This window comes from Danio aesculapii, chromosome 23 (genome assembly GCF_903798145.1).
Source record: "Danio aesculapii chromosome 23, fDanAes4.1, whole genome shotgun sequence".
NCBI lineage: Eukaryota > Metazoa > Chordata > Actinopteri > Cypriniformes > Danionidae > Danio > Danio aesculapii.
Window position 1 is genome coordinate 17,758,763 of NC_079457.1, and position 14,437 is coordinate 17,773,199.

Consider the following 14,437-nt stretch of genomic DNA (forward strand, 5'->3'; position numbering starts at 1 on the left):
TCATTTAAAAATGCACTTTCACAGAAACACATTTACAGAATAAATTCCAGGATGCGGATCAAATCGATAATGTGATGTTGTTTACCGGATCATGTGACGTGTACAATATTAATGGACAATCCAGTAGGCCGACGACATTGCACTACATTTGAAATGTTGTTTTGGTCATTCTAAAGTCCCTTAAACAAAGTCCATCATCAAATCGCTTCAGTATTATTATCTCCTAGAACTGTCCTGCGTGGATCTCAAGGGAACAAAATACTCAGGTCTCATACCTGTTTGACTGCATTCCCTGCATTTCCTCTTTATCTTCTGAAGCACAAGTAATTCATTATACAAAAAAGGCCCAAAGTGGCTTCTCCTACTGCAGCAAATTCCTTTTTTACATTTTTTTTTTTTAATTAATTTGGTGGCGATTCATTGGGACAGTTTTGATCTCTTTGACTCGGATGGAAACGTTAAGTGCTTATTTGCATATGTTTTAGACACACTTTTCTAATGCAATAAGGTTTCATTAGTTAATGCATTTACTAACATTAACTACACTGTAAAGTTGACTCAACTCAAAATTGTAAGGCTGCTTGCTGCAGAGCTTTTTTGCGTTGACTTAACTTTCAACCCAAGTACTGCACTTGTCTCGATTTAAGTTAAGTAAACTCAAAAATGTCCTGCAGTTTTTTGCTTTAAAATTTTAAGTTGAGTCAACTTTGTTTTACAGTGTAAAGGTCTTTGCACACTATAGTCTGATATTTTCGTATGCATTTTTTTTGTGTGTTCATATGCGAAAAATTCGTCTTGTACACAAACTTTGCACACTGAGTCTGATACCTATTAATGAATCCATTACGAAAAAATGCGAAACATTTTGGAGTCAGTTCAAGCAGTAATACTTTGTAGTCTCTTCTCCAAAGTAGAAAAAGAAAGAGGAACAGGCTGCATATTGTGTTCATCCAATACTGCTTGAGAGAAAGGAGAGTTCAGCTCATTATCAAAGAGCTGGGCTGGATTATCCCCAAATGCACAGTTTATTTCAGAAAATCAGTGGAATTTTGATACATTGCTTGTGATTCCTCACACATTAACATACGTAAACAAATCCCGAACAGAGAATGGCAGTACCTATACACTAGGCATAGGCCGATATAAGTTTCTGACGGTATGATAACCTTGGATAAATATATCACAGTGTTACGGTATTGTGATTACTGCTCAAATAATGTTCTTTTTAAATGTTTGTCTAAAAAACTAAAACTTTTTTCCCCTTTGAACACAATACATTTTATTTTGAGATACCTTTATAATATGTTGGAGCAGTAAACATGTCAGGCTAAATAATTCAAATGAATTATTGACTTCTGCTGTCTTCATTAGTTTCAAAAACACAGATTTCTGCATTTATTTATCCTAGATCAACATTTACTAATGCCTTTATTAAAATCCACATTAGTTTATGCATCTTGAGTTAACATGACCTTACAACGAACAACTGTATCTTCAATAACTAATGGTAACTAACACAAACAAATACTGTAATAAATGTATTGTTTATTGTTTGTTCATGTTAGTAAATGCATTAACTAATGCAACCTTATTGTAATGTGTTACCAATGTTTTATGCGAAATTCTAGTTTTGTGCATAAATCGAATGCGCATATTTGGATAGAAAGAGCTAAAAGAACATGGAAAATACACAGCTAATGTAGTATTTCTTGTTTTTCTTATTTATGTATGTTGGTTAAAATATTAAATTTGAATTATAAATTTGACTATAATATTACATTTGAATTATTCATTGACGTTCTCAACTATCTGCCACATTTTGTCTTTATTTTATGGACTAGGTTTGTCATTTAGTTATCTGTAGCTCAAATTATGGCATTCTGTAGCTTTTTGCTTGTGCGGTGGCTCTGAAATGTCAAAACACCTCTCAAAGTGCTTTTTCGAATGCGAAAAGCAGAAAAAAAAAACAAACCCGGTTTGAAGTTTTTGATGACGGATGAAAATTTCAAGGCAGTGTATCAGCACGATTCACAGAACGCAAGGTCGAATTAATTTTTTTAACTAATTATATTTTTTAAATTACAAATGAAAATTTTGGATTCAGTGTGCAATTACCTTAAGTATGAACAGTACTTGTACAGCATTTATTTATTCTAGATCAACATTTACTAATGCCTTTATTAAAATCCACATTCATGCTTGTGAACATTAGTTTATGCATCGTGAGTTAACATGAACTAACAACGAACAACTGTATTTTCATTAACTAATGGTAACTAACACAAACAAATGCTGTAATAAATGTATTGTTTATTGTTTGTTCATGTTAGTAAATGCATTAACTAATGCAACCTTATTGTAATGTGTTACCAATGTTTTATGTGAAATTCCAGTTTTGTGCATAAATCGAATGCACATATTTGGATAGAAAGAGCTAAAAGTACATGGAAAATACACAGCTAATGTAGTATTTCTTGTTTTTCTTATGTATGTTTGTTGGTTATAATATTAAATTTGACTGATAAATTTGAATATAATGTTAAATTTGAATTATTCATTGACGTTCTCAACTTCAGTCTCAACTATCCGCCACATTTTGTCTTTATTTAATGGACTAGGTTTGTCATTTAGTTATCTGTAGCTCAAATGATGGCATTCTGTAGCTTTTTGCTTGTACGGTGGCTCTGAAATGTCAAAACACCTCTCAAAGTGCTTTTTCGAATGCGAAAAGCAGAAAAAAACAAACCCGGTTTGAAGTTTTTGATGACGGATGAAAATTTCAAGGCAGTGTATCAGCACGATTCACAGAACGCAAGGTCGAATTTATTTTTTTAACTAATTATATTTTTTAAAATTACAAATGAAAATTTTGGATTCAGTGTGCAATTACCTTAAGTATGAACAGTACTTGTACAGCATTTATTTATCCTAGATCAACATTTACTAATGCCTTTATTAAAATCCACATTCATGCTTGTGAACATTAGTTTATGCATCGTGAGTTAACATGAACTAACAACGAACAACTGTATTTTCATTAACTAATGGTAACTAACACAAACAAATGCTGTAATAAATGTATTGTTTATTGTTTGTTCATGTTAGTAAATGCATTAACTAATGCAACCTTATTGTAATGTGTTACCAATGTTTTATGTGAAATTCCAGTTTTGTGCATAAATCGAATGCACATATTTGGATAGAAAGAGCTAAAAGTACATGGAAAATACACAGCTAATGTAGTATTTCTTGTTTTTCTTATGTATGTTTGTTGGTTATAATATTAAATTTGACTGATAAATTTGAATATAATGTTAAATTTGAATTATTCATTGACGTTCTCAACTTCAGTCTCAACTATCTGCCACATTTTGTCTTTATTTAATGGACTAGGTTTGTCATTTAGTTATCTGTAGCTCAAATGATGGCATTCTGTAGCTTTTTGCTTGTACGGTGGCTCTGAAATGTCAAAACACCTCTCAAAGTGCTTTTTCGGATGCGAAAAGCAGAAAAAAACAAACCCGGTTTGGAAAATGGAACACACACAGCTAGTGTAGTTTTTCTTATTTTTCTTACGTATGTATGTTGGTTGTAATATTAAATTTCAATTATTCATTGACTGAAAAGAAGAAAAAAGGCTGTCCAGATTGCACTTCTTCCCTGTACAGCCATGTCAGAATGGCCGTCCTGCGTGTAGTAATAAATATATCACTCGGCTATCCTTGCCTTGGTAGGATGGGAACTTATAGAAAGCTGGAGAGGAGAGATGTCCTGCTGTATAGATGATGAAGAAGGCTCCAAGCATGAACACAAGAGGGCAGGTTGGAGGAGAGCGCCGCAGGACTCTGGGAAGTGAACCTGGCTGCTCCCTGTGGAGCTAGTGAGAGTGGGAGCGAATGGCAGACATTAACAAATGAGCCTCTTCATCGCCACATACGGGAATAGAGTATCCTATTGTGTCCCAGCTGAAGAACTACTCAGTCCTCCCCCATGTTCATGAAAAAGCAGGATAGCAAAAAGGATGTGCGTCTGAGCTTTGGTGCCCAAGGCAAGTGGCAGAGGGCATACTTAGCTTCCGCTCTTCCTTCATTCCTACCACATGAAATTTGAATTGGAGGGATTTATCATGCAGACCCTGAAGTGAGGGATGCCAGAACATTCTACTCTGGCTATAGTCTTTCACAGGATTGTGCAAAATTCAGAAAAAAATTCAGGTTCATTTTGAACTTATGAGTAGCTCTACCTAGCTATTATTCAATCTGTCTTTCTGTCATTCTATCATTCTTCATTCTATCCATCTATCATTACGTTGATAATTCTGTTATTCATTTGCATTATATCTCTTATTATACATTCTTGTCAATATTCTTTTTTTCTAGTCGCTATCCTTCATTTTTGTAGGTTTCTACATGGATTTCTTTGTATTTATTTTAATTTATTGACTTGTGCTTTCTATTTAAGTTTGGATTGCCATTCTACATCCTGTTTGCTTGAGATTTTCAAACTGAAACTGAGGTGATTGCCAATATTTTATTTTATCTTATCTTATTTTTTCATGGTAGCCATCCCTTTGAGAAAGGGAAACGTAAACACACAAAACAAAATGAGTAACCATAGCTCCTGATGGCACATTGGGGTCTTATGAAGAAAAGCCGCAATACCGAATTGTTACAACCTAAAATTGCGAGGTTACATTTGTGTGTAATTTCAATCGACCAATTTTAATTTTGCCAGATTCACAACATTCGATAAACTCTCTAAGGGTTACACTACCTGACAAAAGTCTTGTCATCTATCCAAGTTTTACCAAAATGAAATATAATCATGCCTTGATTTTTAATGATTTAATCAGGACAGTAGGGTCTGACTTTGCTTAGAGAAAAGTCTTGTCACTTAACAGAAATAATGTACAGTATAGAATATAAAGTCATGGTACAGTGGAAAAAGAATTAACATTGAATCCATACATCTCTGCAATGACTCAAATAACTTATTAATAAAGTCATCTGGAATGGCAAAGAAAGCATTCTTGCAGGACTCCCAGAGTTTATCAAGATTCTTTGGATCCATATTTAATGCCTCCTTCTTCATCTTACCCCAGACATGCTCAATAATGTTCTTTTCTGGTGACTGGGCTGGCCAATCCCAGAGCACCTTGAACTTCTTTGCTTTCAGGAACTTTGATGTTGAGGCGGAAGTATGAGAAGGAGCGCTATCCTGCTGAAGAATTTACCATCTTCTGTGGTTTGTGGGAAGCACAAATGTCTTGATACCTCAGGCTGTCGATGTTGCCATCCACTCTGCAGATCTCTCAAACACCCCATATGGAATGTAACCCCAAACCATGATTTTTCCTTCTCCAAACTTTTTTGTTCTCTATGAGAATCTTGGTTCCATGTGGGTTCCAATAGCCGGTTTTGGCTAAAATCTGTCGTATAGAACATAAAAAGGTCTCCTAAATACTGATCTCTTTAATCCCATATATTGATATTTGCTGAGAAAGAGAGTTCAAATTCATTCTACTGTTGTGGCAGACAAAGCCATTGCTTGTCCATTCACACACTTTTCACATATAGACCTTGGCATGTAAAGCTGTGACGCTAAGCATCTCCCCTTCTTTTTTCTTTTGAATGATGACATCCACTCAAAGAGCAGTTTCATTTCCATCTCATGCAGTGGGACCTGGCACTAGCATAAAACAATCTCACTAAGTGCGAACACTTCCCTCCCACAGCACATCCTCCTCCTCCTGCTCTCACAGAGGCTGTGCTGTTGAAACAGAAGGCCTAGACAGAACGACTGGAGCTCAGCCACTCACTCAGCCCTTGATGGGGAGGATTCAGTGTTGTAAGAAGGGGATAATTTGTTTCGAGAGGCCTTGAAGTGTCTGGGACCTGGGAGGTGCACCGCAGGTGAATCAGCATGCCAAGCCAAACATTGACCACCAGCTGGAAAACATCTAAGCTATTCTGGATCAATTCGGAATTGATCTCTGCCCAGCTGTATGTATAATGTAGGCTGTTGGGCGGTTAAGACTGGCTGTCTGTCTGACCAGTGCTGGGAAAGAGATATGATCTGCCCACACCCTTTAAAAGCATATTATGGGAAAGGGCAAAGGGCTTTGAAGAGACTTTCAAATGAGCAGAGCAGGGTTGCCCGTGTGCAGTAAGTGGATTCCATCCTGCCCGGTTACAGACCAGATGTATTCAGAGCATGCTGACATGGTTCTGCGCGTCCTACAGACCTGTTTACAGGGTACGCCACGTCCCACTGCTTTCTGTTGACTCGGCAGGTTGGTGGCCAAAAGCGCTGGATGGAAGGGGGCGCGGCACCGAGCATCATGAGTATTGAATGGCTGTGGCGGGTGGGCGCAGAGGGGCTATAACGCCGAGTCGGCTGCGAGTGCCATTCCTGCTCCTCATTTGGGCTGCCCAAGGAGGCTGCATGCAGGGATTAATAGGTGGTTGACTGGAAAGCAAAGCTTTTTAACCCTGCTCAGGGACTCATAGAACAGCACCACACCACGCCAGCAGATGCCAAGTGCAGCTGTCAGGAGTCAGAGTGCTTTTGTTGTTTGCTTTCTCTACTTACTCCTCTTTTTTCCTCTGTGGTTATCTTCGGGTCTTTGCATTTTTTGGGCTAAACTCAGATTTTTCTTGAATATTTTCAAAGTTATTTTACAGTTGTATTATATTTTCAAAGGTACCTGTAGGATTAATGCTGCATGTGAGTCTTGTAACTTATTGTTATTAATTATTTTCTAACAGGTCAAAAAAGAGTTTTTGGAAATGCCTTAAATCCTGGCATAGATTCAACAAAGTATTGCTCTGAGATTTTGCTCCATATTGCCATGATCGCATATTGTGATGATCTAAAATCTAAAATTACACCACAACCTAAAGGTGCATGCTGGATTGAGATATGATGTCTGGGGAGGTCACTTAAGAACAGTGAACTCACTGTCATGTTTGAGAAACCAATTTGAGATAATTTGAGACTTGGATGTAGCCATCATAAGCTGGATATAGTCAGCAACAGTACTTTGGTACTCAGCAACCTTAGCTACACCACTAGGCCCAGAGTGTTTCTAACTCTGAAGTCATGATAGGTTTTACTTACCTAACCTCATTATTATAATTTTAACCTGTCTATTGTATGTTCAGAGATTGTCTTCTGCATGCTGCAGTTAAAACAAGTGGTTATTAAAGATATTGTTGCTTTTCTATCAGCTTGAACTTGCGTTAATAAGACATTGTGCCTTGATGAGATGTTTGTGCATGGAAATCCTCATTGATCAGCAGTTTCTGAAATATTTTTTTGAAGACAATGTCATAATCGATGTCACTAAAATGACCTTTCTTCAAAGTTTTGTAGTTTGGACATTTGTTGCCATATAATTGATTAATCAAATGTTTGTGTTAATAATTTGTTAAACAGGTGTGCTGGTTAGTACGTAACTCCATACACAACTATACATATATTTAAATGTTTAAGCTTGAAATGTCTTTGAGTTCTGAACTTGCAGTCTTGTAAAGGAGTTTTTAACCATCAGAATCTCATTTGCATAATATTTATGCATGCAAAATTAGGATATTGAGAGTTTTTTTATTTATTAATTTTAGTATTTTATTTTATGTTTATTGTTAACACTGACTGGAGTGCAATCATACAATATTTTAAGTTACATTTGGATCTCAGTATTTGACCTTAAATGAGATACAATTTACATAAATTATTGCTAGGTGTAACTAAGACTAACTATACATAGTACTCAAATTTTGTTAAGTTATGAAAAGAAAAACAACATAAGATTCAAATGAAAATACTAAAAAAAAAAAACTAAACATATATATTATTTATACACACACACACACATACATCCTGGGTAAGACGTTGAGAGATTTTAACATATAACTGTTACTTTTTTGTGCCCAACAAACACTAGCATGTTGGTATAACAAAACAACTGTTGATATTGTGTGTAGGTGATTTGCGCAGTGTGATCTATCGCTTTTACATTTAATAGGAGTTTTCAGGTCAGGATCAACCCTATCCATATCATCCATTTAATGCACACTCTCCTGAAGTGCGTAAAGCGCCTTACAATGATGTGCTTGTTTTTAATGAGCTGTGTGAAAGAAACGAATCTCCACAGCTTTTTCTCAAGTCCTTGACCTTTTCTCATCCCCGCTGACTCTTGTTCATCTGTTATACCCTCACACCTCTCCCACTCTCGTTCATTTATCCTCTCATCTCCCTGTTCCCTTAGCTGTCCCTCCCTGCATATCACTCTCTTCTATGTCTAATTGCATTTCAATTCGCCCTAAGGGATGCCTGGGTAGTTCAATCCTCTCCCCCGGTTTCCCTCAAATCCATTTGCACCCTGCCCTGGCCAGGTCAGTTTCATGGGTTGCCCTGCAGGAAATATCAGATGACCTCACTTTTCAGTGAGAACAAGGTATCGTGGGGAATAGAATCGGTTGAGAGCCTCATCCCGCCCTCATTCCCTCATATCCATCTTCCCCTCCTGCACAGACTTCCTGTGCTCAAGTGTAGAACAAGGTCACAATCATATATTGAGTGATAACAAGCACTCCACCGAAAGTTTTGGTGCAAAGGATTATATTGTGATGTTGTAGTACTTTAGCCATCTCTGTTATGCTCCAACAGACACAGTGTGTTTAACATTTAATCAATGTTTTTAAATTATACAATGTTTTAAACAATAACCTCTATTTGGTTTTGTTTTGTTTTGTTTTGTTTTGTTTTGTTTTGTTTTGTTTTGTTTTGTTTTGTTTTGTTTTGTTTTGTTTTGTTTTGTTTTGTTTTGTTTTGTTTTGTTTTGTTTTGTTTATTTATTTATTTTATTAGACATTTTAAAAGAATTTCACATTTTAAAGAACAATAAATTTATATTTTTAACCCAATTATTAAAAGTTTCTCCGTATTTGTGACCCTGGATCACATTTTATTTTATTTTATTTTATTTTATTTTATTTTATTTTATTTTATTTTATTTTATTTTATTTTATTTTATTTTATTTTATTTTATTAAAATACATTTTAAAAGAGTTTCACATTTTAAAGAACAATAAATTAATATTTTTAACCCAATTATTAAAAATTTCTCCACATTTGTGACCCTGGATCACATTTAATTTAATTTAATTTAATTTAATTTAATTTAATTTAATTTAATTTAATTTAATTTAATTTAATTTAATTTAATTTAATTTAATTATTTTATTTTATTAAAATACATTTTAAAAGAATTTCACATTTGAAAGAACACTACTTTTTATTTAATTTTATTAAAATACATTTTTAAAAGAATTTCACATTTTAAAGTACAACACATTAACATTTTTAATTCAACAATTGAGTTTCTCCATGTTTGTGACCCTGGATCACAAAACCAATCGTAGTATTTTTTTATTCAGAATTTTACATTACCTGAAAGCTGAATAAATAAGCTTTCTATGCATGTAAACTTTGTTAGGATAGGAAAATACTTTGAAAATCTGAAATCTTAGCATTAAAAAAACTAAATACTGAGAAAATCACCTTTAAAGCTTTCCAAATGAAGTGCTTAGAATGCACATTACTAATCATAAAAGTTTTGAGTTTTGAAATATTTCAAGTAGAAAATGTACAAAATATATTCATGGAACATGATGTTTACTTAATATTCTAATGATCTTTGGCATAAAATAAAAATGGATAATTTTGACCTACTGTACAATATATTTTGTGTATTGCTGGAAATATACCCAATGCAACATGAATCTGGTTTTGTCGTCCAGGATCACATTTGACCGAAATTGGGTTGAAACTCAATTTTTAGAATTTACTTTCAGTTTTAACATTTAATTTAGAATCCTAAATGTTCTATTTAGTTTCAGTATTTTAAACCCCTCAGTCTACATACATTAATGTTTTTGTAGTATTCAAACTAATGCACACATCACCATTTCATACAGTTCTATATAAAGTAAGCAAATATCCAATGTGCTTGCATCTGTTTCTTAAGAACATTTATCTTATACGGTTAAGGCCTTCTGTAACCCATTTACTTTCTCCACTATATCTGGGACTTATTTGTGCCTTTATAGCAGAGCAGAACGCGACAGAGAGCTTGAAAGTCTGTTGTAGTTTAGGACTCTTTTCAGAGAAGTACACTGAAGTCTAGGACTGCCAGTGGAAAACAGTGTGGGTTGAAAGAATGAGGTTGACATATGCACAGCCCATGAAAACTCACGCTGTGAATGATGAATCCATTTGATCAAGTCGTTTTTTTTTTTTTATTCAAACCCGAAAGACATCAAGACCTTTAAATTAAACAAGCTCAAAGTGCTGTGTTAGTCTTAATGGAGTATTAGTATTCATATGGAGGAGTTTGTTCCCCTGAGATCGTCTATGAGCTTTTTAGTCTTGATGGCTCATGGGAGGTGCGTTATGGATGGTGTTTAGAGACAAGTGTCTGATGGGTGCTGGGATAATGCCAGAGAGATGCCTATCTCCGCTTTTAATGGAACGTCTATGGTTGTTTCAAGTGATCAGCCCTGTCACTTCAGACTGCAAATTTTGATGCTTTCGACACCTCTCCTTACCCACATCAATCTAAGCGTCAAAAGGAAAAGGAAGAGACAATAAACGCGCACGCCGTGGGTCAGCCAGGGACATGAATACCAGCGCTGGAACAAACACCTCATCAAATGTCTGCCAATACAAGCGGCGTCTTGTGCGCAGGAAAAATGTGATGGGAATTACATTTATCAGAGCTGCTTTTCTGTCTCCTCTTGATTTAAAAAAGAAGGCAAAAATTGTGTTTGCTTGCATTATGCTGTTATTGTGTCAATTTTCCACACTAGAAACAAAGGACGCCAAATATGCGTGTCATATTTTATTTTAAATTGCCAGACGTTTCTTATATTCACAAAAGACCCTCTTTGCTTTAGCTGCTGTCGGCGGTGACAGCTTGAGTAAAAATTGAGGCCGTTGTTGCCTGGTATCCTATCAGTTTTTTTTTTCGGAATTGAATCAGAAATGAGCCTCTCGGAGGTTTTCGTTGGCCTTAGATGGAGGCTGAAAAAGAGGAGGACATGAGGAAAAAAAGATGGCAGTGGTGTTTCGTGTGAGCTGGATCTCCTTGTAGAGGTGACACCATTTAGCATATTAAGAGCGTTTTAAACAGGTGCGGGTAGACACGCTTCTCAGTAATCAGCTTTTCTGATGTAAGCTCCTGATACATGGATTTTACAGACTTTCCAATGTCAAGGTCCTCTTCCCCTTTGTAGCAATGTTGGAATACTGTGCAGTTGTCAGACATATTTACAGGCTGCTCTGTGGGACATTGCACTTGGTTTGTAAAGGTTAATGGATGCCTTTTTACGAATTTATGTGTTAAGTGTGAAGTTTTTTTTTTCTTTACTTTTCTAAAATATTATAGATAGATGGGTGGATGGATGGGTGGATGGATGGATAGATAGATAGATATCTTATCTGTTCATGAACATTTTCTTCGTATTTTGTAATTTACAAATGTTTTCTGTTTATTTATGGTTGTGAATTGCATTATGGGAGCTTGATCACTGCTCTGTCCATTTTTGATGTTGAAAATCAACTCTAGCATTTAATAAAGTGATTTTTATTGACACTTTAGTAGTTTGAAATAATATATATGTATACAAAATAATATATATGTATAAGAAATAATGCATATGTATTAGAAATCATATGTAGAGAAATAACTATGTAAAATAACAGAAAATGAATTGTACTGTACTTTTGTATCGTAATATACAACACCAACACAGACAATTTATCACTTTACTGTATGTCACGGTTGCAGGAAGGGGAAAGGAGCGAGGACTCAATTGCAGTAAATTAGATCGGTATTTATTAATAATAAAATAAAATAAGCAGTAAAGCAAACTACCCTGAGGGGCAAAACATTAACAAAAAGTAAAACTCGACTGGGCTGGCAAGGCAAGACACGACACAACTGGAGCAGGAACACAGGGGAAGCATTGACAACAAACTGGCACAGGACAGCTGACAAGAGAGAGCTTAAAGGAGAATGAATAAACGAACAAACAAACAGGTGAACTGGATTAACTAATGGGTTAACGAGGAGGGTGGGTCTAGACTATAGACAGGAGAGCACATGAAGAAACAACACAAGCCATGTGCTCATGTAAAACGGGACTAGAACATGTAGCCAATGAAAGAACCCATTAACCATGAGTTCATATGAAACACAACGCTAAAGCATGTGCCAAAGACAAGAGGCAACGACCAAGCCAGGTTGTGAGTGCTCGGCCCAAAAAACTCGAGCCAAGCACACAACATACATGACAAAACAGGACTAGTGTCTGGACTCTGCCAAGAAACAAGAACTAACAAGACTGAATTGGCAGAATCCTGACACTTTAATCTATTAAAAATGTTAGTAAAAGTCACTTTTTTTAACTTTTAAGGTTAAATGTTGTTGGAAGAAAGATCAGGGTTCCATAATGAATATCAAAAGCATAAAAAAAAATCAATCACAAAATAGGAAAAAAATGCTAATTTATGGATATTTTTATTATTTTGTTAATAGAATAGATATATTAACAAAAATCTGAACATGTTTAAAAGCAACACATTTACTGAAACATAAGCAAACAAAGAAAAAATGCAGCAGATTTACTGAAACTAAACGTAAATTAGTTTTACTAAAAGTAAAATAAAAAACAAATACTGGCTCTTCTTACATCCTAATACATCTAATCTTGTTTTTGTGAACATTCCAGATTTTAGGTTGGGAAAAAGGTTACGGCCTGTAGCTCTTCCCCTAAACATTGTGAGTTGATGTGAGATTGCTCAAAAATTCCATCCAAAACACAAACTGAAAACAAAATAGATTCAAGATGCAATGAGATTGTGTTGTAAACACATTACATGAAAGTACTGTACAGGTTTTAAAAGCATATTAAACAAACAGCAATACAGTGAACGAATGAATGAATAAATAAATGCATGAATGACTGATTGAATGAATGAATGAATGAATGAATGAATAAATAAGTGAGTGAGTGAATAAATGAATGAATGAAATGTAATGAAATGAAAATTGTATTAGCACACTTACATCATTGTTACATCATTAAGCCAAGTTTAAAAGAGCACTTGTAGGACTGAGCATGAGGTGAGTAGCTGATTGACAGCTGCTGGCCAGTTTTTATTTCACCATCTTGACTGCCCCAATCAGCTCAACAGAGAACTAGCCGCTCATTATAAAAGCGCACAAACTTTGTCTCTCGCAGCTGTTTAATGGCTCTTTGCCTGTTTTTGTTTGCTTTTTTCTGCCGTAAGGTTATTGCACCTTTATGGTTGATCGGGGGGTTGGAATAATCCTCGACATCTGTTCGGGGAGTGGGTGGGGGATGCCGACGTTTGCCTTTTATTTACTGGACCGGGCCTCTCAGCTCATCCCCCCAGCTCTGAGGTCGGCATGTTGACTTTTAATGGGAAAACGATAAAGAAGAAGAATCTCAAATGGGCCTCAAGGTCAATGAAGGAGTTTCGCCCCAAGCTATTGCTCTGGCTTGTAAAACAAACATTACTCATGAGCGCTGCTGTAAATTAGCACCATGCACCAAAGACTGCCTTATTTTATTTTCTTAACTGCATGTTGTAACTACTTTTAATCGAGCGTTTAAGTAAGGTAAAGCTATCTTTTTTTTAATTAGGAAAAGTACAACTGTAGTCACTGCAACTCTTGGCAACAAGAGTAGAGATATTGCATAGAGTTTCTGCAAAATACCAAGGCAAGTGTGTATTTTTTTATTATGGAGAGGTTCTCTTCATCTTGTCCATGGTCATACTCCACATCGTCTCGTCCTTCTCTCTTTCCCTCTGGCCCTGATGACAGAAGGGCAGAACGTTAATCAGAACAGCACTATCTTTTAGACAGCACCTGCAGGCCATCGCCAACTCCAGCGTTGCCTGTTTGGGTATTGCCAGTCTTGGCACCCTGGTACCTCAAGGGATGTCTCTACTGCCAACTTTGACAGGATTAAACCGTAGAGTTACTGCCTATAAATATATATTATTACCTCCTAAGGGTGTCCGAATACCATTGGTTGTCGGGAATTGAGTAGAATTTGGGCTATTATTGATAGGCATGCAGTGTTTAATTAGGTTAGTAAATAAAATCATGTCAACCTCAAATGCAGGGAGAATATTGAAATTGATTGGACTGTGGTGGATTTACATTATGTAAACTGCTTGGCGTAGTGTTCTAGAAAGTATGCTTATTGATTGACAGCTGTTTTTTATATCGGTGAACTGCTATTTTGGTGAGATTAGAACCTTTTGAAGCTGAAAGAATGACTGAGTGATGAGTTTATTGAATCTGCGTGTAGCGTTAGATTAAAAGAGTCAAAAACCCATA

At 35.7% G+C, this 14,437-nt stretch overlaps 1 protein-coding gene across 10 annotated transcripts in view; it reads left to right on the forward strand.

Annotated features, from left to right (window-relative positions):
- camta1a (calmodulin binding transcription activator 1a) overlaps positions 1-14,437 on the forward strand; it is a 656,204-nt gene that overhangs the window by 246,696 nt on the left and 395,071 nt on the right. The gene's annotated exons all lie outside the window — the stretch shown is intronic.